Source organism: Rattus norvegicus, chromosome 3, assembly GCF_036323735.1.
Source record: "Rattus norvegicus strain BN/NHsdMcwi chromosome 3, GRCr8, whole genome shotgun sequence".
Classification (NCBI taxonomy): Eukaryota; Metazoa; Chordata; class Mammalia; order Rodentia; family Muridae; genus Rattus; species Rattus norvegicus.
The window spans coordinates 62,208,282-62,234,650 of NC_086021.1; the positions used below are offsets into that span (position 1 = coordinate 62,208,282).

At 44.6% G+C, this 26,369-nt stretch overlaps 1 protein-coding gene across 3 annotated transcripts in view; it reads left to right on the plus strand.

Moving 5' to 3' along the window:
* Positions 1-1,150: 1,150 nt before the first annotated feature.
* Gpd2 (glycerol-3-phosphate dehydrogenase 2) overlaps positions 1,151-26,369 on the plus strand; it is a 137,159-nt gene continuing 111,940 nt past the window's right edge. The window contains exon 1 of one of the 3 annotated variants that reach the window (XM_039104331.2): positions 1,151-2,867. The gene's annotated coding sequence lies outside the window, so the exon portion shown is untranslated. Of the gene's footprint in view, positions 2,868-3,294; positions 3,454-26,369 lie in introns of those variants that run through there. The other 2 variants (XM_039104334.2, NM_012736.2) reach the window with 2 other exon arrangements.

Below are 26,369 nucleotides of genomic sequence, written 5' to 3' on the forward strand. Positions count from 1 at the left end.
GAGTCCAGGGTCAGTCCATGTATAGTATTTAGGTAGTGGCTTAGTCCCTGGAAGCTCTGGTTGCTTGGCATTGTTGTACTTTTGGGGTCTCGAGCCCCTTCAAGCTCTTCCAGTTCTTTCTCTGATTCCTTCAACGGGGGTCCTATTCTCAGTTCAGTGGTTTGCTGCTGACATTCGCCTCTGTATTTGCTGTATTCTGGCTGTGTCTCTTAGGAGAGATCTACATCCGGCTCCTGTCGGTCTGCACTTCTTTGTTTCATCCATCTTGTCTAATTGGATGGCTGTATATGTATGGGCCACATGAGGGGCAGGCTCTGAATGGGTGTTCCTTCTGTCTCTGTTTTAATCTTTGCCTCTCTCTTCCCTGCCAAGGGTATTCTTGTTCCCCTTTTAAAGAAGGAGTGAAGCATTCACATTTTGATCATCCGTCTTGAGTTTCATTTGTTCTAGGCATCTAGGGTAATTCAAGCATTTGGGCTAATAGCCTTCAGTGGAATTTTTATGATAATAAAAGCGAGATACCTGGGCAGAGATAAGAAGGTTGAACAAATGCCGAATCAGGTACTCACAAACTTAAAAATGCTTAAAGCCTTACATGTTAGACTGAGAGGGAGTATGGCTTTATATATGTTCTACCCCTTAGAAAATATTGATGGAGCCACGGGATGTGGTGGCACATGCCTTTCCTCTCAGCACGCCAGAGGCAGAGGCCAGTAAGATCTAGGCCGGCCTGGTCTACAGAGTTAATTCTAAGTCTACAGAGTGAGTTTAGAGACCCAGTCTCTAAAAACAAACCAGTCAATCAACCAAACAGAACAGAGTAAGTAAAGAGTAGTAAAGAATACTCTTTAGATTTTATAAATTTCTGTTATATTTTAAAATAGTTACCTTAAACCTGTACGTTTTGAGATTAGCGGTTGTTCACTTAAAAATGTTGTCACTCCCAACCCCCCCCAACCTTTTCTTTTCTTTTTTCAGATATAGGCTTCACTGTAGCTCTGGTTGTCCTGAAACTTGCTGTGTAGACGACACTGATCTTGAGTTCATGACCATCCTCTGTCTCCAGGCAGCTGGGATTAAGGATGTGCCAGTTCGTTTTTTTTTTTTTTTTTTTTTTTTAAAACATGTTCTAAGTTAGTTGTGATCTGAGCAGTTAGAATCAAGCAGTTGTTTTCATTCATGAATACATCTGCTGGAGAACATTTTCCTCTCTATTTTTGCTTCTTTGATTCAAAGCACTGGTAGATATGAAATGTGATACACACAAGAACAATGCCAAGATGCAGTGGTTTTGACAAAGAGGACTCAAAAGACAATGTGCATCGTTCCGGGTGGCTTCCCGGCTCTTTACCGTGTTCCCACGTAGACATATCTTTTTCCTTTTGGGGTCTTGGTGAATCCTATTGGATGCTTCCTATTCTGCTCTTTTTTGGTTCTGGCGCCCATCTTTATCAAGTGCAATGCTACCCAGTGCTTCTGGTTTTTCTCTATCCCCTCTCTCAACCAAATTATGCCCAGGTCTGAGGGCTGCTCATGGGTTTCAGAGTGCTGAATCACTCTGTGGAGTAGTTAGTGCAGGAGGGCTTGACACAACTGGGCCTGAAACACACGATTCACTTAAGCATTCATCTAAAACCAAGGAACATTTAAACATCATTTATAGGCAGCAGAATGCGGAAGTGAATGATTGAATGGTTTCCATTTCCAAGAACTGAAATCTTTTAGGTGAATTAGTGGGAAGATGGCATGGGCGCCTGATTTTGACCTACTTCTTTGTTGAGAAACACATCGTACTTCTAAGTTAAAGTCTGCAATCTGAAAAACAAGAAAACTTGAAAGTCAATGGCTTACTACTAGGGCTCCCAAACTAGAATCCTTTAGGACCGAGGTTTTGGACACCAGCTCTCTACCCTTCGTGTGAATCGGGATCTCTGGAATGCTTGGTTAGGTCTGGAGCTCAGACTCAGCAATTGTGACTCAGGTAGTGTGTCGCTTAGATAATTTACATTTCTCTCAAGTTCTCAGATGCTGCTGTACCAGGCACCATAGCTGTACTGTGAAAGGCACATTTTAAATGCTAAGGATTTCCAGGCTCATTCCAAACCCATTCAGTGGTTTATAGAGCTTCTGAACTTGGCGTTGATAGTTTTTAGTTCCTAAATTTTAACGTGTCCAAGGCCAGGAACAAGTTGTTTGTCTTTACAGTGTGCGTTTGTCTCCCAGAAGTTACTGTGAGTTTGAGACCCCACGAGTTTCTGTGAGTTACCTGTAGGAATTCTACAGTGTTTAAGAATACCAAATACGTGACTTAGTAATTGTTTATTAAACACTGCTACAATTTCCTTCACTAATTTGGCGTGAGGAGCTTTACGGATCAGTCTGTGCACACTTTCCAACACCATGATCTCAGGATCTAAAGTCTTAAAAAGTGGGATCTTTCGGAACCCAACCTGAGCCTTCCTTGGGTACCCTTGGGTTTGCCCAACCCTTGTAGTTGCAACAAGTGAGCTGGGCATGCTCAGTGGGCAGGGTCGGGTTGGGAGGGGGTGCAAGTGGGAAGCCTGTGGCTCGGCAGCCTGGGATCTCCGCCTCCCCCCACCTGTACAAGGCCCAGCCCGCTGGGTCAGCGCTCAGCATCCCACTCTTGCTAATTGGGTTTGGTCTTCTGTGCGGGTCCCGCGTGCTAACATTCAGGCCCGGGGTCTAGAGGCCTGGAGAGCCCCGCTGGGGTATCCGGGCCGAGAGCTGCAGGCCGAGTCCCTAGGGTCCCCCGACTCCTAGACGCCTTTCTAGGCCCAGGGAAGCCTGGCGACTGGGAGGCGCGGAGGAGGGGACGCCGGATCTGAGGGCGCGCGACGCGTGATCAGGTAAGGCAACCCGGGCGGGCAGCAGGCGGGGGTGGGGGGAACGTTCTCCTCCCGGACAGATGGCAGGAGTGGCCCGCGTGGGGAGGGACAGAAACCCGACACCACGGCGGCTTCCCCGGCCTAGCTCAGCCCTCTGGTCTTTTCTCCAGCTGGCGAGGAGTGGCAGGGTATGGAGTCGCGCTCCGCCGGGGCTCTGGGCAGGGTCGAAACCCTGGGCATGGCCAGCCCACGTCCCTGCGAGGCCCAGAGCTCGGGGTCTGTAGCCGCCCTTCCCCACCGGCTGCACTTCCGCGTATCCCCGCCGGGCTAAGGAGCCCGGGCCGGGTGTCGCGGCGCAGGCGGTGGCTGAGTCGCCGGATCATCCCCCGGGGAGGCGGAGGCGCACGAGGGGAGGAGGAAGTGGCCGGGAGGGGCATCGGCGGGCGGGTCGGATTACCGTGGCCCCGCCTGACCCGGTGACATCCCCGCGCGCTCGCCGCGAGCTCAAGGCCACTCTGGTTCTCCGTGAGGCCGACTGACTCCGTTCTAGCTGGAGGTTCCTGACTTCCCTGCTCGCCGACCCCTGGCGTGTGACGACCGATCTCAGGTGTGTGCGTCCTGGCGACCAGCTACTCTGCTCTGGCTTCTAGGAGGAAGTGGTCCCTCTCTGACTTGTGTGACTCTGGGGCTGCGGTGTGGCGGAGGTGGAGGTGGTGGTGGCGGGAAACTGGGGTAAGACTGAGAATTTGTTCCCACCAACGGAGGAGGAGCATGATTCTCATTCAGGGTTAGGCTAGACTGGAATACATTTGTGATACACTTTACCTAGCTGGAGGCAGGGCGTTCCCACATCAATGAAACTTTATGCAAACTTTTAACTTGTGAATGTGGCTAGTCTAGTGAGGAGGCTGCTGCTTTCCTTCTGTGGTAAGGCGGGGGAAAACCCTTTTGCAAGGGCGAGAAGGCTTTGAGAAACTCAGTTGCCAGGGTGTGACTGGCCCAGGAGGAAATGCAAAGTGTACACAGGCAACAGCCTCCACTCTCCACAAAGCAACTTGAGACTTGCCAAAGAAAGTTTGCTGAGTGCTGCAGCTGTAAGGCTTTTAGCAGGTGATGGCCCCTGGATCATCCTTCACCCCGTAGGAAGAAATATATACTCCTGAAACAGCCTTCCTCAAGCAACACAAGTTCTCATAAAATCTCAGTGACTGGGGCATCTAAGTGTCACAAGAAATAAATACCCCGGGAGGATGCTACAGAAACAGTTAAAAGCTACATTTGTCAATTCATACAAGTAGGTGAGAGAAGGAAGTTGGTAAATTAATGTCCTGTTTACTTAAAGCAAAACTTTGTGTTTTGCATGTATTTCCAAGTTTGGGAGTCTTAGAGTTTCCTTTTTGAAGGTGGAAAGTGCTATTGTTGGCCGCTCTGGGACCTGGGACTTCTTGGGAGCTATTGATCAGGATATGAGGCCTGGGTGCTGTTGCCCAATGGATAGCATGTGCTGTCTCTAGGGCCTTAATGATGAATGTGTTGAAACCTCCCTGTGTTTCTCATAGGGACATTAGTCAAAAGAGCACACTTCCTTTATTTTAGCAATCCAACCCTTCAGTGAATAATGTAAAAGAGAACTTGGGATGAGAGGCAAAATTGTTAGAACTTTTCTTTCTGAGAGCGTTAGTCACATAGGCACCTTATAAGTAAGTCATTCTAGGCAGCGTTGGGAAGGCAGTTGCATGGTTCGCTGTTAATAAGAAGGACACAGAGCTAGCAGTTCTCAGTGGATGTCATACCCTGCTGCTGAGCCTTGTAACTAATGTCATTTATAGACAATCAAAAAGATTTGATGGCCATTGTGGATAAGTCATGTTGACATACTGATAGAATTCTTACATTACTGTGGGTGGTCATTTATGTCCGTCCATAGCCGGTTGTAAGTTTTGACTAGCACCTGGAATGGTGTCTGCTTTGTAATAGGCTCCCACAAAGGTTTTCTCCAGCAGTGGCTAATCTGGAACAATGTATCTGAGTCTAAGAAACAGAAGGCTTTAGGGAACATGCTCAAACTTACTAAGTCTCATAGGCAAAATATAGGTAATGGTATGTATATAGCAGATCTACAATCACTAGTAATGCGCCCCAGAAGCAAGAAACACTAAAATGTTAGCATCCTTCCTCCTATTTTTCTTTTGTACTGAAAAAGCAAATACAGCTATCCAGGTAATTTAGGTTTTGTATGTCACACAGAGGGAGGGCAAGTGGCAGCTGTGGTGATTAGAAGAGGGAACAATTTCCAGACCATTATCTAATTTCTTTACTTTATTTTTGGAACATGGTGATGTTTTCTGAAACTTGATTCGTTCTGCTCGATGCCTGGACTATAAAGGCTACCCCAAGTGCAGAAGCAATAATTCAGAAAGTACTAGGAATTTTACAGGCGCTACATTTGGCTTCTTAAAAGAAGAATTATGGGTCCTGCTAAGACTGAACCCCCAGTGAACTAGATTGTTGGGGGGAGGGCGGCAATGGGGGGAGGGTTGGGAGGGGAACACCCATAAGGAAGGGGAGGGGGATGTTTGCCTGGAAACCAAAGAATTATTATTAAGTATTAAATAAATTTAAAAAAAAGGAAAAAAAGAATTATGCGGCAGTGTGCGCCATTACACAGGAATAAGTTGTAGATAAAGGAAAATTACTGTTATCTGTTTTTGATTAACGTATGACGTGTTTGCTTAGTGAAATAAAACATGCTTTCAGGTGCTACAGAACATCATTTTAATCAACTACATATGTAAGTATGGTCCTAGTTGCTTAGTGAGGTGTAAGCCATTTTAGTTTATGTAGATTCTGTGATGTTTCTCAGAATGAGAGATCACCTAATGAGAAATTTCTCAGAAGTTTATCTCTGACCTCACCCTACGGATGACTGTTAATGGCTGAATGTGTGGTGGACAAGTTGATGTTGAAAAGAGTGCCACTGACAACAGACTTAAAACAGCCTAAAGACAAAGAAAAAAAAAAAAAAAAAAGGACCATCATTTTAGGAGTCCATATGGGTCCAAACTTGGTACGTAGGCTAGTCTTGAAGTCATGGAAATCCTCCTGCCTCAGCCTCTCAAATACCAAGATTATAAGCATGTGCTATCATGCCTTGCTTTGAAGTAGGTTTTAAATGCCCAGGGAAGCAGCACTGCATTTTATTACTTTGAGAGAAGAAGAAAATACGTAGGCAGTTTATAGGAAGAGGAACTGTTATTGCTCTAGGTCATAAAGGATGTACTTCATGATGGGCTTATTATGGTGCCTCGTTTTTGAATAGGCGGCACGATGGATAGATAGCATAGGTGTATGGTTGATGGGTGCAGCTTCTCTGGAGAAAGAAAAGAATCAAGGTTGTTGCAAGCTAGGAAATGTCTAACTTTAGGATAGACCTTTTCTTATATCCTGAAGCCAGAGATTTCTCTCAAGAGTCGCTGAAGAAAGCAAGAGCTGCTGACGAAGCAGGGTGTAGAGAGATACTTGCCTTTAATCCCAGGATTTGAGTCAGGAACTCAATATACAGCCCTGGATGGCCTGAAACTAGCAGTGTAGACCAGATTGGCCTAGAACTCAGACCCACCACACCCAACCTTATCTATATACTTGCTTCCCCTTTCAATGTTAAGAATTTTCTTTTGATTCTCCCAACATCAGATGCCTTGTGCAGCAAAGCATGGGTGGTGGTTCTTATTGGTGAAGCCTTGGTTAGCTTATTAAAATCGAAGAGAAGAATTATCTAGTACATTTTAGTTCTTCTGAATGAAACATTTATTGCTATATTTTGAAATAACAGAATACAGGAGCTGGGTGCAGTGCAAAACACGTACAATGCCAGTTCTCGAGACCACTGGACCTAACAAAATGTAAGAAGCACCTAGTGTCTGTTTCTGACCCTGGAAGGTCTAAGAGTCTTGATTTCTAGGTTGAGGACACTTTTGCACATTCCTGAGGTAGTCAGTAGCTTGCTTCAGGCATGGGAGCTGGTTGCTCAAGGCTTCGCTGCTGAGGTCAGAGTTGGAACTTCCGCTGCACTTTTGACTTCTGGGAAGAGAGACAGGTTAGAGATGATCATGAAAGCAAAGGTCTGATGGTCCTGCGCCCCAAATGGAGCTCTCCTAAAACCCTAAATCATGGGCTAGGAAAGCCTGAATTTCAGAATATTTGAAGGATGGGAGGAGAGAGAGGAGGAAACTCCTTGGCCCTGCTTCCTTAGTGAACCATGCACTTCTTTATTTCAGGTTTATCTAACTTTTATATTATCCCCCCCCCTCCCTCTCTAATTTGAGATAAGTTTCACTATCGTATCCTTGGCCTGGAACTTATGTAGATCAGGCTGGCTTGGAAGCCTGGAATTTACAGAGATCTGCCTGCCTCTGCTGGAATCAAAGGCATGCCACATCATGCTCGAATTGTTTTTATTCTTTATGCTATCTTTACGACAGGCTTAAAAAGGCATTTCCACGAATCAGAGAGTTATTATATAGCCTTGTTACCAAACTTGAAAAGGTTTGGGAATTCTAGGTTGGTAGACAGTTGGAGGAGGGGTAGGTAATCTGGGAAGTCAATTGTGTGCTCACTGTCTGAAGTATTTGTGTGTGTGTGTGTGTGTGTGTGTGTGTGTGTGTATGTGTGTGGTTGGTTTGTGCAACTGAACTCTTAACTAAAGAGCTCTGTGCTATTACAGGCAGTTAATCAGGATTTGAGTTAAATTAAGGGATTCTTTCAAAAAGCAAAAACAAAACCTGGGCAGTGGTTTCACACGCTTTTAATCACAGCACTCTGTGGGCAGAAGCAGGAGAAGCAGGTAGATCTCTGAGTTCAAGACTAGCCTGGTCTACAAAGTGAGTTCTAGGATAGCCACGGATACACAGAAACCCAGTCTCAAAAAACTAAAACAAACCACTCAACCAGACAGAAAAACCAAGACACAACAAGAAAAATATTACTTGGTGTTGCCACAAAACTGGAAGTGTGGTGTAAAAAAAACCTATTCACTTGGTGTCAGGAGTGCTTTGAATACAGGGACAGTGTTTTTTTGTCTATCTGTAGTGACAATTTTACATTATTTGGAACATCTTTAAGTTATTCAGGCAAACTTGAATACTAATGTATTTCTCAACAGTGAGATACTCTCAATATAGTCTGGGTATGTTTTGGGTAATGACTTTAGATGGTGATTCTTTTGGGGGACCCTTATCTTTGACTGCCCGTGTATGTAACTTTATGACTGGTTTTCATTGGTAGGGAAAGGAGACCTCAAAAACCATAACGGAGAAGCCAGTTATATAAGATTTATGGACGCTGGTGCTGTCAGACAAGAGTGCCTCTGATAAGGCTTTGTGACAGTGGAGAGAGAGACTTGTGATTGACAACTGGAATTATTCCCTTGCGCTTGCGTGCAGGTGGTTGCTAGGGCAATTTGGGCATTTCGGCTGCTTCTGTACCTGTGAGGAGGGAAAGTTGTGTTCAATGTAAAGAGCTTTGAAAACATTTGGTTAAGATTTAATGCCATTGTATGTCAGCATAACCCAATAGGCTTCTGAATGTTATTTCAAAGCGACGAAAACAATGGTTTAGAGCACTGGGTTCTCAGTGGTCCTTTTCCTTTCGCTTAAACTGAATAAATAAAGGATGTTTCATGGCATTGTAACAAGGTCACAAGTGCCTTTGATCATGGCCCTCTTTGCTCCACCCTTCCTGGGCTTCTCCAGTCCGTCCTGTGGCATCAAATCTAAGAATTTGTCTTGGAGTTCAGGACACCTCTGGGTTTGCTTCTGGATTCCCCCGCGCTCACTGGGTTCTGTCTAGGTTGGAGTAAGTAGAATTCTTTAAACCTACGTCATTTCTATGGCTGCCTCTTGCCAGTCAGTGCTCTCTCTTCTGTTCCACCATTGCAGGTCCTCAACCCTAGCTCCCAATTTCCTGAAGCTTCCTCCTTCCCTCTCCAAGTGAGAAGTGTTGCTTTATTGCTATCATTTAAAGTTAATTTAAAATTTTATTTTTGTGCATGTATGTATGGTGTGTGTGTGTGTGTGTGTGTGTGTGTGTGTGTGTGTGTGTGTGTGTGTGTGTGTGTTTTGTAGAAATTATTTAATCCCAGCGTTTAAACCCCACGTCTGACCATTTAGTTCCGGGATAAAAGACACACATAAGTTTTATATTTATAAATAAACTCTCAATAGCACAAGAGCAAGCGCTCTTAACTGCTGAGCCTTCTTTCCAGCCTCCAAGTTCCTTGGATTCTAAGGGAACAGAAACTCAGTGACCATTTATGTAGGTGAGGTCAAAGATGACACAGGAGAAGAGGTCAAAGCTGACAGAGGAGATGAGGTCAAAGTTGACCAAGGAGAAGCTTTTACGTTGTCAGAGCAAGCCTGAGGTTATGGAAGCAGGACTTCAGCAGTTTCCCCCTGTGTATATTGAGGTAGCTATACTTCAGGGATTTGAAGCCCACAGAAAACAAGAGTATTACTCTTGTCCTGTGTATGTGGAAGCCTCTAGTCTTGCCCATGGTTCTGCTTCCCTCTGGACCCTAGCCTGACATTTCCTCAGACTGTGTGTGCCCTTGGAAATTCTTTCTCTAGCCTTCCTGGATGTGGCTTTTCCTGCTGGAGGAAAACGCCTTCCATCTCCCCGAAGGCCTGTGCTCATAGGGTTCATCTAAACGTCTCTTTACCAACCATCACAAGACCCTTCCTCAGGTTTAGTCCCCATGAAGAGGTTACTGGGCAACTGCTTGTTTTCAGGTTCTGTGCCATGCACTCTAACTCCTGTTTCACAGATCAGCAGTGAATCCTGTGGTGCAAAGGACCAGTGGAGATCAGAGAAAACCAGCTACTCATTCAAAGGCACGGAGCTTCTTTTTGGTTTGATAGAGACCTGGAAATCTCTGTGAAGAAAGATATGAGATAATTCTATTTCTTCTGCTATTCCCCACCCCTTCCTTCCCTTCTTCCTTCCTTCCTTCCTTCCTCCCTCCCTCCCTCCCTCTCTCTCTCTCTCTCTCTCTCTTTCTTTCTTCCTTCCTTCCTTCCTTCCTTCCTCCCTCTGTCCCTCCCTTCCTCTCTCTTTCTTCCTTCCTTCCTTCCTCCCTCCCCTCCCTCTTTCTTTCTTTCTTTCTTTCTTTCTTTCTTTCTTTCTTCCTTCCTTCCTTCCTTCCTTCCTCTCTCTCTCTCTCTCTCTCTCTCTCTCTTTCTTTCTCTCTTTCTCTCTTTCTCTCTTTCTTTCTTTCTTTGCTTTTTTGAGATGGAAATGTGGTGGTCCATGGCCTTCATCTGTTTGTGGCCCAAGCTAGACTTGACCTCTTTGCTCTCCTCTCGTCCCCTGCGTGCTGAGATTACAGGCATGCATGTGTCAGCTCCCCCCACTCCCTCTCTCTACTTGGTGACTCCATAGTTTTCTTTGGATTTGACTTTAGGAACCCATGACATTGTTACAAACTTCTTAGGTTTGACAGATGTGTAAACAACTCTCACCTTGGTATCCACCTGTTTTCCTCTCTTTCATCTGGGCTCCTGACAGTGAGCACAGTCTTGTAAATCATGGACTCCTAGAAATTTTCATGGCCTGCTTTAACCAGGAACTGCCCCTGTCTCTCACCTGACTTTCACACCACAGAGCCCTTCTCCATTTCCTTATTGTCTTAAGACACAGTCTCGCTCTAGTCTCACTCTGTAACTAGTGCCCGACTGGAATTTACCATTCATTCTCCTGCTTCTAATTTCTTGCTACAGTTTTCCCTTTCAGCATCATCTTGAGCCTTTCGACCCAATGCATTTCATAATTGTTAGTGGTTGGAGCAGACTAAACTGTTGTAACAGAGGGATCTGAAAATAGACCCAGGCTCCAGGACAAGCTCATTTCATTCTCCTGTGTAGTTTTGGTTGGCATATATGGCTTTCTTCCCTTGCGAAGACTCCAGGGAGCCTTCTGAGTACCATGTAGTCCTCTCTTCAGTTTTGCTTTCAGCCCCACCCAGCTGGTGGAAAGTGAAGGGGAGAAGCGGCTCCACCTTCTCAGCACCAAGTCTTGTAGTGAATGTCAGCACCACTCACATTGGTTTGGCTAGAAATGTGAGGCAGAGTCTTTCTTGCCTTCAAGGAAGATGGCCAATGTCTTCTAGCTAGGAGCTGAGGACCATGGGAATACAGGTCTTTAAATGGTATCTTTTTCACAGTGTCCTTCCTCTAATACCAGGAGGACAGAGGTAGCATGTCAGCTGTCAGGTACTATGTCAACTCCCAACTTTGAGTCACCCAAGTTCATACTTTATTTCCCAATTAATTAACTAAAATTATTTTTTTCTATGACATGGTTCTCCCTATGTGGACGGGGCTGCCCTTGAACTCACAGGGATTTACTTGCTTCTGTCTCTGCAATGCTTGGATTAAAGGCGTGTGCTCCCTTCAGTTACTTTGTGAAAATTATCCTTACTCCCATTTATTTTGTTTATTATTATTATTTTTAAAGATAGCGGGAGTCGTGGTGCATGCATTTAATCCAGTACCCAGGAGGCAGAGACAGGCAGATTTATGTGAATTTGAGACTAGCCTGACCTATATAAGTGAGTTTCAGGACAGCCAGGGCTACACAGTGAGACTCTGTCTTTAATAAAACTACAACAACAACAACAACAAAAAAATAAATAAAACTACAACAACAACAACAACAACGACAACAACAACAAAAGTAGTTTTATTATCTTTTTGTAAGATTTTTGTAAGGGGTTTGCTGAGTATCTCAGATCAGTCTTAACACAAACTGTTCCTCCTTAGCCTCCAGTGGCCAGAGATTACGGATCTGTACTACTATGCAGGACAGCTAATTTGCATTTAAAATATTTACACGGAGGCTCCGACTTCCAACACAAACAGGGCCAGGCTCAAACTGTGCTGTCAGCCCACACTGGCCTCTAGCTGCATGCTCACTTCCTGCCTTTCAGCTGAGCTTCCTGAAAGTCTGCCTTTATGTTTTCCTTTACCCCCTTGCCCTACACTCATCGAAAATTCTGGGTCCAATTTCAGATGAATCTATTTCCACCATGTTTATAGAGGTCCCGACCAGCAAGCCAATGAGTTTTTAATTTTTATTTTTGAAATTTCTATAATTTGCTCAGCCTCTTCCCTTATGAAATTAAACTCACCAAGTTGCTGTGACAGCTTGCTTTCCTTTGGGGTCGTCCTTGTGGTTGTCTGCAGGTTCCTGGACTTCATTCATAGCTCCCGGCTCACATCGCATGAGTTTTCCCTATTCTGGATTTGGGTGATCAAATTAGCATCTCCAGCCACATCTCTGGGGACCTGGGAGCTGACACCAGTGTCGACTCCCTCAGTGATGTATGCTCAGTCCACAGCTGAACATCCCTTTTTGTCTCTGGGCTGTTCTTCTCTGTTCACTAAGGAGCAGCAGGGCCTTTCTTTCCCTTACCACCTATACGGTCTATTCATCAAATCTGATGCATGCTGGCCATTTCCCTACAAGTTAGGACTATAGTGGTCCACAGATCACTGGCTACTCCTGCAGAATTTAGATTTTTAGCGGAGGAGAAAGGCATGATTGGTATTAAATGGCGAATAGGCATTTGGGATGACAAGAACTATATGATTATTGCAGGTTTGTCTGACTCGGGAGAGTATGTCTCAGAATCTGACATTTTCCTTGGGTCATGAAGGCCCAGAAGGAGCAATCTTACTCAGAAGACAAAATCTTTGTCAGAAGGACAAAGATGAGTGTCAGAGCCTTCCAGGTAGAGGGGGCAGGTGGCATCAAAATTCTAGGTGTAGCTAATATGGTGGCCTCATGACATCCCAGCACTAGGGAGGGAGAGGCAGTTCAATGTCATCCTGGTTAAAAAACAAGTTCCAGACCAGGCAGAATTACACCATGAGATCTTGTCTTAAACAAACAAGCAAGCTAGCAAGCAAGTTAGCAAGCAAAGGTTTGTGCCATTGGGCATAGAACTGGAATGGGAGAGATGGCTCAGGGGTTAAGAGCATGGACTGCTCTTCCAGAGGACCAGAGTTCAATTCCCAGCGCCAACTTGGCCCACCACCATCGGTAACTAGGTTAGGATGTGAACATCTTTAGGGTGGCTGTATGGAATTTATCATAGCATTGAAGAGAAACTGTGAAGTCCTTTAAGCTGGGTTCTGTAGGGCTTAAATCCAAGTCACAATGCTTCGGTCTCATTCTAGAGTGAATTCTATGCAAGTCATTAAAATGATGATTGTAGAATAGTGTCTGTCTCTCAGATGGGCATGATGGCTCATGTTGTTAATCTCAGAGCTTGGGAGCTGAAGCCAGATGGCTGCTGGGAGTTTGAGGCCAGTTTGGGATACCTAGTGAGCTCCAGACCAGGCTGAAACCCAGAGGGAAACCTTGTTTCACAACATCAACAAAAAGACAAAAGGCCCTTTTGTTTCTTAATCTCTTAGAAGAAAGCAATTATTTAAGAGCTTAATTTTCCTTGACAGGAAGGTACTTCTTATATACTAGGAAATTAAATTTTGTTGGTTAAACTTGAGCTGCTTCGGAGGATCATAGACTTTTATAATATATAATAATTTTCTACTTGCTAAGAACCAATTGTTGGTAGTTGAGACTGAATGCTATTAGTGTGCTCTGGCTGCTGAAAGGAGACAGGGATATGGGAAGTACCGGGTGACTCTGAAACGACATCTTCAGTTAAAATTACAGAATTTAGTTGTTCAAATGAGAAATTATCATGTGGACAGCCATTGTGTTAAAGATGGAAAAAAGTGACAGATTTAGGAGATGTTTTTGAAAATAGATTGGTGACTAAATTCGATAGTAGATTTAAAAAAAAGGAATCAAAATAAAGGGTTCATTTTTTTACTTGAGCATCTAGGCCAATTACTGAGAAAATGAGAATTTGGAGAGAATAAGGCTTGAAGGAAGACAGAAAGCATTTGGGTTTGGTTGCGTTAAGTTTGAGGTGCTTCTCAGACATTTCGTAAAACTGTATAAACAGAAATTTGAGAGACCAAAAGGGATTTAGGCTGAGCAGACAGGTTGGGAATTTTTTGCACATAGTTTATATTGATACTGCATGGGATTTCCTATAAGAATTTCAATAGAAGGGACCAGGGATCAGTTGTCACATAGATTTGCCTCTTGGCAGGAGGGGACTAGGAGAATGGGATCTCTCTGAAGACAAGCCCAGAGTGTATTTTAAGGAAGATGGTTTTGTGTCAGTTACAGAGATTGCATTTGGTGAAATAGTTCATGTTTGATTTTGACTAACTGATGTGGAGAAGCTGGGACAGAAGCTTACTGGGTTGAGTTGTGGAGGTGGAAGCCGTACTTTCAGAAAACTCAAGAAATGTGAAGAAAAGCAAAGAAACAGTCCTTGGAAGGGGCTTTTGTAGAGGGAGATTCTTTAAGCCCAGGGGATGGTGGAATGACTTTCCAGTGATGACAACTGGAGAGATGGTTGGACAGTAGTAGGAATAAAATTGCTGGAGAGTAAGGAAGGGAGGAGACCTCATACAAATGGAGGGCTTGGCCTTTGTTAGACACAGGATACTTGGTTCTTATAGCAAGGGAGGGCAGGAGAGAGAGAGAGAATGAATAGGGAAGATGGGACAGGATGGTGTTTTCATTTTATTGCCTAGACTTTCCCTGAAATGATGATGCTGGAGTCAGGAGGGATGAACAGGGGTTTGAGATGGACATGGTGATGGCTCAATTTGGCCAACGAACATTGCCTATTAGATATTTTTGGTTCATGAGTTTAATTTGAGAGCAGTTGTGGTTGTGGGTTTTTTTTCCCCTCCCTCAAGTTGTTTGTTTAGTTATTTGGGTGAAGGAATTGAGAAGACAGGTCGATGAGATTAATCAGTTCAGGTAAAGAGGAAGAAGGGCACTTGCCCAGGAGAGATTCCAGTGATAAACATTTGTCTTAAACTAAGCATTATGAGAACTGACTCCAACTAGGACAGAAGGTCAGTGAATGGCTCTGGGAGCCAGATGAGACTGTCGTGTTGAAATTAAAATACTAAACGAGTAGATGAGCTGAGAAGGAGATGGTAATGCTTGCACACCCAGTGCTTTGAAGAAGAACCATGATACTTGAAACAGACATTATGAGAATGAGTGCCTGAGACCCAGTCCGAAAAGATCAGCAGAGGTCAGGGCCTTGAGTGTTAGAGCCTCCAGGTGAATACATATAGAGCTGAGTTTGGAAAGGACCTGGGTGCTAAGGTCATCAATGAATGAGCAATAGATGGGTGACTGCAAAGGAGGGATAATAACGGTAATTTTTGTTTGTGCTGTATGCCTGTTTGAAAGAACAATGGGTCTGAAAAACAACAACCAAGGGCCATATTTTGTTTGACACATTGGTCTTTTTGTTTTTCCCCTTTTTGAGATTGCAATATAATTACAATATTTCTTCCTCTCCTGTCATCCTTCCAGCCCTCCCGTATACCCTTCCCTGATCTCATTGAAGTTCATGGCTTCTTCTTATTTTGTTAGTGCATGCGTATATGCACACATATATTCCTGAATATAAAGGAGGTAAAGTTTAACACTACTTTTTGACAGCGTGTCTTTATGCAAAACTAGTCTGGCCAGGAACATACAGTCTTTTATTTCAGCCTTACTTTGAGCACTGAGATTATAGGAACATGCTAGGTAAGAGTCTCAAGAGTCAACTGCAGTAGCCAACCTGAGCTACATAGTAGGAGGCCAGCCGAGGCTCCAAGAGATGCTATATCAAAAACAACAGAAAAGCAGAGTGTAGTAGCTATTCCTGGTTGTCACCTTGACTCTATCTGGAATGAATTACATTCCAGAATTGGAAGGCTCACCTGTGATCTTGATCTTGAGGCTGGGAGACACAAGTTTCTGACCTGGCATGGAGATCTTGAGGCAAAGTGACTAGGAATCCCAGGAGACTAAGGCAAGGAGATCTTTGAGTTCAAGGTCATCTGGGACAAAGCAAGTCCCAGATCCAGGTGGGGTAGTACACACCTTTAATCTGGGACACACCTTCTGCTGGAGACCTACTGTTTGCCTTGTGGGACTGAGCAACTGCTAGTTCCTTGGATTTCCATTCACCGCTGCTGCTGACCATTGTTGGGGAGTTGAGCTATAGACTGTAAGTCATCAACAAATTTCCTGACTATATAGAGACTATCCATAATTTCTGTCACTTTAGAGAACCCTGACTAATACACAGAGTAAAAAGGAAAAAAATAAAGAAAACATTGGAAGGTGAATAAGAGAAAAACTTCATCTACCTCCAGGCTAGGAGATTTTTGGGGATGTTGGCGAAGTTGTCACTAAAAGTACTTAACTCACATGCAATGTGAACAGACCAGCCTCTTGTGAATGAGATTATATTAACTTGATAGCCACTTCATTACAGGAAGGGGGCTCATCAAAACTGGTTTAGGTATTTCAGTACACCCCTTCCTATTTTACTGGCTGAAGATTAGACCCCAATGTGAGAATAAAGCCATATACCCTTGTTTGGATCAGGGAAAGGAGGGCTTTTATGCTTCAAAATTGAAAACTCGGGTTACTCTTACCTCCATAATCCCAGAGTCCAGCCTGGAAGCGGAACATTGAGAGAAGAGAACATGATAGAGTTTGAAGGGACAGATTCTGGGGTCCAGAGGGTAGAGTGAGGGTGGGAAATGAGGCACTGGGTAGGTGTCAACACTCCCATCTGTGTCTTAGTCCAACTTCTAGAGGTGCTTCAGAGAATATGGCAGCTAGCACAGAGCTGCCTTCCAAATCCTCCTAGGAATGTGGTGAGGGATTGTATTGTATGCTGACTAGAATAGCCTTCATGACCATGACACAGTATGGTGTCAACGAATATGCATCACTGGCCGTAATTTGTCTACTGGGCAAAGTCCAAATTCCTCTGAATTCTCAGGAATATTTAATAACTACCCCACCTTGCTTATTTTTTTTCTCATCTCCTTCTTGGTTATGATTGCTTTGTTACTCAAGAGTCCTGCCTAGATGGTCACCCTGAACTTCTACCTTACTCTAATCTTGCTTACCTTAGAGCAAGGGCTATTACCCAGCCAGAAGTCCGTCTTCAGGTAGCCTGGCCAAACCTTACTAGAGCTCATATGTCTGCTAGAGACAAGAGACTCTAGCTTTATTATACCACCCGCACTGTTACTGACACATTCTCCAGTACCTGACAGTCACCACTTGTCATGGTGGCCACTGGATGTAGCCTAAAAAGAGTGAAATAGATGTTCATACTAGGAACTTTCCACCCATTCCTAGAGAGACCTTCCCTTCACTAGCCTGTCCCCTCCTCTCCCTTGTCTACCATAACTAAGCACTAAAACCCTGCAAAGCTCTAGGGATGCTTGGCATTTCTCTCTCACAGCTGTTCTTGACCAAGAATAAAAGTTTCCAGTTGATAGCCAGTCTTGTTACTGGTTCTACAGTTCCCAGAGAGAAAAAGGACCCATGCTGTGGGTTATGTCTAGTAACATTACTGGCTTCTGCTTTTTCACCACACGGTCACTCACTCGTTCCTACAGGAAGCACCGTGTTCAGCTCAGCATCTTTTCTCTTGTCATTTGGACTCTGAACCTTCAATGGCAGAGTTACTATTGCTTCCCCTGCAGCTACCTTTAGGATCTTCCCTGCCTCTTCTCCCCCAGGGATAAGTAGCCCTTTAGCCTTGTATCTAAACCTATTTCTTTTATTGCTGACTAATTGATTTTTGGACAAAGGGTCCTATTATGTAGCCATGGCTGTTCTGAAACTGGTAGACCAGACTGGCTTTGAACTCACAGAGATCTGCCTGTCTCTGCCTCCTGAGTGCTGGCATTAAAGGTGGGTGCTACCACTCCTGGCTTTTTATTTGTTTTAGAGTCTCCTTTTTCTGAATTATGATTTCCTTCAAGGCAGAATCCACAAATTAGTCACAGGTTTTACACATGAAACATGGTGCCTATTAACTTTATATTTTGCCTTTCTTTTGTGAGGTCGAAGTTGTGTTGTCTATACTTTTGGATACACACACACACACACACACACACACACACACACACACACACACACAGTATCTCATAGTCCAGGCTAGCTTTGAATTCATTTTATAGCCAAGGTTGTCCTGAACTACTAAGTTAATTGTCTTTATGTCCTAAGTGCATACAGTCTCCAGATTTTGTGTAGACTTTTTAGACTCCCCCTCCTCCCCTTACCAGTGAAGGAGAATCTGCTGGAAGTAAGGATGAGTGGAGAAAATGCTTGATATCTGTGTGACCAAGGTAATTAAGATGGGAAGCTAACAATCTGGGTCCTGCCTCATTCACCGTTGTCGCTGCTTTGGGCTGAGCTGTAATCATTAACTTCTTTAGCTACGTAGCCTAATGAAGGCAAATGTGATGGTTCTCCGGTGTGCTTAAGTATAATCGGTTGCTCTTTTCCCACTGTCCACCTGATTACACGGATGGTGTGTAGAACTCTCTGAAGGCTTGCTTCAAAGTCCAGTTCCTTGAAGGTCTCTTCAGATGTCAGTTTCCTTGTCCCGCATGAACTAATAATTACTTCTACATTGCCCAGGTTTGAGATAATGTAAATCAGATACCAGCATTATGAACGTTGTGAGTCACCGTGATATGTAAGAGCGGCAGTGAGTCACTTCTCAGCACCACTGGATGGGAGTGGTGGAAAGAGAGTTCGGCTGGGGGCTGGCGGTTTTGGGAGTCTAGGATGAATGACAGGGACAGTGTGATGGGCAACTGGCTAGAGGGACTGCTGGCCAGAAGTTGACGTGTTCCAAGTGAGTGGACAAGGAAGACCCATTTTGACGCTTGGGTCACAGATTGTTCTCAGGTAGAACAATCAGTTGTGGCGTGTGTGGTCACGTCCTGAGACCAGTGTGTCATTCTTAAGGCACTGCATTTTTAAGAAATACCTGGATTTCTTTAGAAAGATTAACTTACAAAGTTAACTGTTTGGAGAGCTGTTTGGTTTGATGTTAGTAGTTTTTTTTTTTTTTTTTTTCCAAAGGGAGATGGAATCCAGAGCTGTGATCGAACCAAAAGCAACTTCCCAGTTTCTCTGAAATAAACACTGCCAGAAATGTATACTATTCCAGAGAGAGGACAGAATCCCACACTTGGGCACAGTTGTCCTGGTGGATTAACCCCAGAGGGTTAATTCAGGACACAAACCTTTGCTCAGGGTTCTTACAGGGGAATGCTTTCAGTTCGTGCCGGCTAACAGTGTTGGAGGTAGAGCCACCGGACTTCACGTGATTGCAGCCTGACCTGAGGGAAGGTCAGCTCCTTCCCTTTGACTTCTGCAACCACCAACCTATGGCCCAGATCTGCAGTAGGTGCTGGGCTTTATACGGAATTTGTGACAGGCCACTCCACAAATAACAGTATCTCTTCTGTTTGAGAGACTGTTTATTTTGGAAGGCGATGTTAGAGAAAAGCTGGAGGAGACCTACTGACTGTTTTACCAGGGAAACGGCAAGATTTATTTACGAGTGATAAGTGTACCTGGGTCAGTGCAGGTGCTGGGGAGGCCAAAGCAGGATCGCATTTTCACGAAGGCAGGCTGTTGTTTCCTTAACTAACAGGCTTGCACAGTGACCACATCTGCACTGTGGGCATGCAGAATGTTTGTGAGAGCTTATGGGTGCTTAGAAGTCTTAGATATCATCATGGCGGTTGGCAGGTACATTTCACACTGTAACTTTTGATGCAGGCGAGACTTTACAGAGAAGCTAACTAAATTCATTCTCCCACAACCTGGGTCTGAGTTGAGCCGAAGGGCTGGCTGCTGGTGTCTTATGTGTGGTACAGGCTCTCCCACAATGGATGTTGTGCTGAACTTGACAGTGGTGTCAGGTGGATATGCTGTAACACCCTGAATGTGCCCAGTCACCTGTGACTGTGCTAAGGATGGCACCTGCGACTAGCAGGAACCTGTATGTACCCTGAGAAGGGGCTGTGTCCCTCAAACAACTTGGAAATTGTTAGTGGCAGGGGAGAAAGCAAGGTTGAGGTTATCCGAGGAGAGGCTGTGTGAGCTTCCTTTATGGCTTAGTACGGTTCAAGGGGCCCCTGTGTGAGTGGCCCACCTATGAGATTCTAGACTGTGGTAGCCTGGAGTCTACAGCACAGTAGCAGAAAGGTAGAAGGCAGGAACCAACCCCTGAAGGTTGTCTTCTAACCTTGGAGCGTATGCTGTTGATATGTGGCTACACTTATGTACACATTTCTCTGTCTCTGTCTCTGTCTCTGTCTCTCTCTCTCTCTCTCTCTCTCACACACACACACACACACACACACACACACACACAGATTGAAAACGCAGAGGCAGTTTTGGTTTTCAATTTAGCTGAATGAAAAGATAAGAAATGAAAAGGAAAGGAAAGGACGTGATTGCTCCCAGGTATGGTGGAGGAGAAAGTTTACTGTAGATAGTGAGTGAGCATAGCCAGAGGCAGGGACATCTGGGAGAGTCCAGAGTGAACATGACCCTGAACCATGTAGGGACAAAGGGAGGGGGAGGAGAAGGGAAAGAGGGGAACTAAGTACAGCAGCTAGGAGGCCAAAAAAGGGCAGAGAGAGGAAGTAATGAAAATGTCTGGATTATATAGGGAAGAGCCTCTGGGGAAGAACAGCCCAGTGTCTGGGCTGGAAAGTTCAGGGTACAGGCAGGGACTGGGATGCTGGGAGAACCTGGAAGCCAGGTCTGTCTTGGTATGTTAAATGGGCACCGCAGCTGCTTGTCCTGAGTTTGAAACTTAACAGTAACTAGTTTAAATAGTTACTATATCAGGTGCTCAAGGCAAATTCATCGTAGGGTGGATACTCTCTATGCTCCTCAGGAAAAAAGGTGAATCTGTAGTGTTTTCTAGTTCTTGCTCCAAAGCATATTTTTCCTTTCCTTGTGTAGTTCTTTACTAAAGACAGGAATGATTGAATAACAGAAAATTCACCGAGTAATGGTCAGGTGACACGGGGTTTGGTCAGATGCCAGCTGTCCATTTGCAGGGTTCTCTTAGAGAACTTTCCTTATTACAAGAATAACACGCAATCATTATACAGATATTGAAGACAATGTGTTCAATGACTCAACCATGCTAGTTTCAAATTGGGGGGAGGGGCTACTCCTCCCGTCTTCACGTTAGCATCTGCACATGTGCCTACACAGAAGTTTGTATGCACACACACTCTTCGAGTCAAGGTCTTGGAAAGTAGTCATGACTACCCTGGAATTTGTTATATAGACTGGATTGGCCTAGTATTTGCAGCTATCCTCCTGCCCCTGCCTTCTGAGTGCTGGGTGTATAGGCATGTTCTAGCTCTGTTGAGTCAGGTCACTGTTTTATGTGTTTTTCTACATTCTCATCATGGCGTCTCTATCCCTAATGCTAACAATCCATACGAAATCCAAACACTGACTGGCTACATACCTGGCCAGGAAGGAAGTCCACTGGTCTTCATCTCTCACTATCATGAGAGTTACACACAGGCCCCCCACCCCCCACCCCCATATGCCCAGCATCTACACGTGTGCTAGGGATCCAAACTCCAGATGGCTTTTTTGTTTTTGTTTTTTGTTTGTTCCCAGACAGGGTTTTTCTGTGTAGCCCCAGCTGTCCTTGAGCTTACTTTGTAGATCTGGCTGGCCTCAAACTCAGAGATAGGCCTGCCTCTGCCTCCTGAGTGCTGGGAGTAAAGGCGTGCACCATCACACCAAGCCGAACTCCTGGTTATTATGCTTGATACGTAGGTACATTGCTCCATTCCCCATTCTGGTTTTGTTTTTTATTCAAAGAAACTGAGGTCCAGAGAAGTCAGATCTCTCTTTTTCAGGCTGAGGCTGTCATAGGCTGGGGTGAACACCTCAGGTCACAGTCTCTGTGGAAGCACTCAGCTGCCTCAGAACATAACACAGCATGTTGTTGGCAGCTGCCAAGGTAATGGCTTTGGGAGTAGGCAAAAGTGCACCGGGTGAGGTCAGGCCTGAAGGTCAGCTCATTGATATTGGAACCTGGAGTTTTGACAAGAGTCCTATTAGAAATGCCATTTTATAAGTCACTCGCCTCCTGCCTTCGTCTTGGTAAGAACACGGGCTCAAGCTCTGGGCTTGGACTGGCTTTAATCCTTTCAGCATTATCCTAGAGTTCAGGGCTGAGGGAGAGGCCGTTGACTCTGAATTGCTAACGTGCTCTGCTGAGTTCCATCCGCCCTGTGACTTGACAGGCAACAGCCTTAGCCTAGTCCACTGGGGTCTGGAGAATTGCTTCTGCTCAGTCAAGAGTGTTTCCTGAGCTGGGATTGAAGTGCAGGGCCCTTTAGCTTCCAGTGTGACAACCACTATCGGGCAATTGACTTTTACTCTTCAGTCCCCAATAGGGGATAAATTAGGAAATAAAATGGGAAGAGGACAGGCATCCTCATCAAGATCCAAACCCACAGAAATGAGTAACTGTAACTAATCCTATGCAGTCTCTCTTCTCTATCACATGTGCACTTCACTGGGTCACTCTGCTTTACACAGCAGGTTAGCAGATGGTGGTGTCCTGGGTTCCTTACTTTATTGAGAAATGACCCAGGATTCTTTTGCGATACATGTCCAAAGTCAGTTCAAAGTATGAGTAGTGTGTGTGTGTGTGTGTGTGTGTGTGTGTGTGTGTGTGTGTGTGTGTGTAGAAGATGCTTTCCTCTGTGGTTATTGGAGAGGCTTGCTCCACCCTCCTGCTTTTGTACCAGCCTGTCACAGTGTCACAGTGAATGAAAGGGAGCAGTCTTTCAAGTGCCGGTGTTCAATGGGTATTTGTACTCAAGGTGATCCCGGAAGTGTGGGTTTTCCTATTGTAGATACTATTTTTTGATTGTGGTTTGTGTGCTTTACTTTCTTCTCAGGGAGGTTCTTCATTCTTCGTCTCTCCCCTTCTTGCCTCGTTTTCATACATTTCATATATTGAGAAACGTGGCTGTGTCCTGTGAAAAAACAAACACACTGATTTTATACCCTCTGCCCACTCTCGCTGCCCTCCCCGATTCCCTGCGCTCCAAATATAAGACCTCTCCCGGTAGGCAAATGCTCTTCCACTGATCTATACACCACGGACCGTTCTTTCTTTTGAAACTCAAATTTCATCAGAGCACTGTACGCTTAAAGCCCTCCATTGACTTTCTGTCTCTGCACTGTCAGAATGAAAGCCTTGCTAGGAGGAGGTCATGTGTGACTTGGCACCCGGCTCTCCTTCTGACCTCAGCTGGAACCAACTGCAGGCGCCACTTGATGCAGTCACAGCGGTCTTTTGGCATACCAAAGGTGTGGAGCCTGTACAGGCTGAGAATCTTTGTTTGTCTGTTGGCCTCTTACAAAGCCTTTCCTCAGGAGCTGTATGCCGACTTCCTCACACTCATGAACACTATCCAAATGTTATTCTGTCACTATCCTCCTCCTCCTCCCCGAATCCAGTTACTCTCTAAACTGTTACTCATTTATTGTTTCATTGCACTTGTCCTTTAAAAAATACCGTGTTTAGAAAGGTTCTTACGTTTATAAAAGGCTCCCAGTCCATGACAACAACGGAGTCCTCCATCCTCAGAGCTGTGCTGGGTGTCTAGCAAGCGACACACGGCCAGACTCAGTGGCCCTTCACCTGCCTTCTCTACTTGGCAAGATGGTTCAGGGATGTTTTTCTGAATATTTATTGAAATTCTTGTTTTGGTTATATTTTAAGAGCTTATGACTTGTTTTCCCATGCTAACGTGTGTGTGTGTGTGTGTGTGTGTGTGTGTGTGTGTGTGTGTGTGTGTGTGGTGTTACGTTTGAGTTCTAAAATATAGCAATAACAGAAATATTGCCCGCATTGTGAAATTGGACTTACTTTATCCTGGAGGCACTTGAATGTACTGAAAAAGACTTGAAGTGTCAGTATACTGTCCGGACAGTAACTTAGTTATAAATCATGTTGAACATACCCTGGTTACATATGTACGTATAGCCCTGTTTTGTAAAGAAGTATCAGTTATACATGATCCTATTTTAATGACGCAGAGTTTAAATGTAGGTATATTTGTACCATTTGGCAAAGATATGGCTAGAAGAACCAGGGTGTCTGCTCGTCACTACACACATGAATATATTGATTATACACATGAATATATTGATTTCACTTATCTCAGGTGATATGCATGCATGTGGTGAGAAGACAGAACTTTGCATTTTCTATCCAAACAAGTCAAAAAATAGACTTCTTTAAATCTGTTTGAGCATAGAAAGCCATCCCAATTGTTTCTAGAGCAGAAGGAGAGGCTTTGTATCTCCTTTTCGAGATAAGCGTGGGTCTGTGCAAGTGAGGGTATAAAAGCTGAGCTGTATGCATGCCTACGTGCATGTCTGTGTGCTTCGAAATAATCTTGTGTGTGAGTGGTGTCCTAGCTAGGGGCACTATTGCTGTGATAAAACACCTTGACCAGAAGCAACTTGGGGAGAGGGTTTATTCGGCTTACACTTCTACATCATAGAGGAAGTCAGTGCAGGAAGTTGAAGGCAGGAGCTGAGACTGAGACCATGAAGAGGAGCTGCTTACTGGCTTGCTCAGCCTTCTTTCATAAAGAACCCAAGACCATGAGCCCAGTGGCTGCACCATCCACAATGGGCAGAGCCATTCCCCATCAATCACTAATTAAAAAAAATGCTCTCTACAGGCTCACCTGTGGTACAGTCCCATGGCGGCATTTTATCAGTTAAGGATCCCTTCTCTCCGATGACTATGTCAAGCTGACATAAAATTGAGCAGCATGTGTGTTTTGTGCATGTTAGTTTGTATATTTGTGTGAGTACAATATGTGTGTGTGTGTGTGTGTGTGTGTGTATGTGAGAGAGAGAATATATATATGTATATGTATACGTATATGTATATACATGCATGTTCATGGTCAGAGATGTCTGGAGTCTTCTTCAATTGACCTCCACCTTATATATTGAGACAGAGCTCGTACTTGAACCCAGAGCTTGCTATCCAACTTGTGCCTCGGATCCCATCTGTCCTCCTTTCAGGGCCTGAGATTGCAGATGGGCTACCGCACTTGTCCAGCATTTACCTGGGTGCTGGGGATCCAAAACCATCCTCACACTTGTGTATGAGGCACTTTCCTCACTGAGCTCTCTGCCCAGGCCCACTCTTTTATTTTGTATTTTCTGAGACGATCCATGTAGCTCAGACTCAAACCTCTAATCCTTGTATCTCTGCCTTCAAGTTGTATAGGGCTGTAACTCATCACTGAGGTGTTTACTTTTATGTATTTTTAGACACTATGTAATTATAGATGGTCTGGACCTCACTGTATAGACCAGGCTGACCTTGAATTTACCAATATCTCCTGTCTCTGCCTCCCACCCAAATGCTGGAATCAAAAGTGTGGGTCACCACACCCTACCCAGGTTGTAGTTTTTTGAGACTGAGTCTCAGGCAGGAGGATTTGGAACTCTGTTTGGAATGGCCTTGATTTAGGATCCTCAGACTTTTACTTCCCTAGTGACCAGTATTCCCCACTATGCTTACCGTGGAATTCTTCATGTTTGGAAGAACTGTGGGTAGTTTGCTGTATTTATATTTGCATATATCCAAACTACTAGTTTTCCAACTTAGAAGATGAGAAGAGACAGGGAGAAATGCCCATGAGTGTTGAAGCCAGAGGATGAAGTCCAAATGCTAAGATGCTACCGTGTGGCCTCTTTTCAACGTTTGGAGCTTTTTATTTGTTCTTGGAACACAGTTTTAGATAATTTAGCTTTCAGTTTCTAACTATGGTGATAAGTTGGAAGTACTTAGAGAGCTTAAAGTTTATACCAATTATCATCAATCAGCCTGATAGTTTGGAAGAAATATATAAAGGAAAAATTTGAGGCGGGATGCTTCAGTGAAATGAAGGGATTGCTAGTACTGTGTTTTTCTACTGGGTGCTGGTAGGACTGAACTCAGGTCCTCTGCAAAAAGGGAGAGAGAGAGAGAGAGAGAGAGAGAGAGAGAGAGAGAGAGAGAGAGAGAGAGAGAGAGAGAGAGAGGGAGGGAGGGAGGGCACGCATACATTCACTTGTGAGTAGGTCAGAGGACAGCTTGCAGTTCGTTCTCTCCTTATACCTTGAGGGCCCTGGGAATTAAATTCAGATTCTCAGTCTTGGAGGCAAGTGCCTTTACCCACTGAGCCATCTTACTAGGCTCCCCTTCCCCCTTTAAATAAAACAGCTAGCTTTAGAATATTGAGCAGATTGTTTTATGTTCTCTGTTTATGGGATGTAAGTTTTGACTGCCACTGTCGTTAGCTGTGTCATGTTGGTACCAGTGAATATCTCAGCCCCTGGTAACTAGACATGCTTATAAGTGTATACTTACGCTTCCCTTTAGGGTGCATGCCAAACCTCATAAAGAAAGAAGAAGCAAACAAACAAACAAACAAATCAGAGAAGAATATAGAGAGGGATGCCACACGGCGGTGG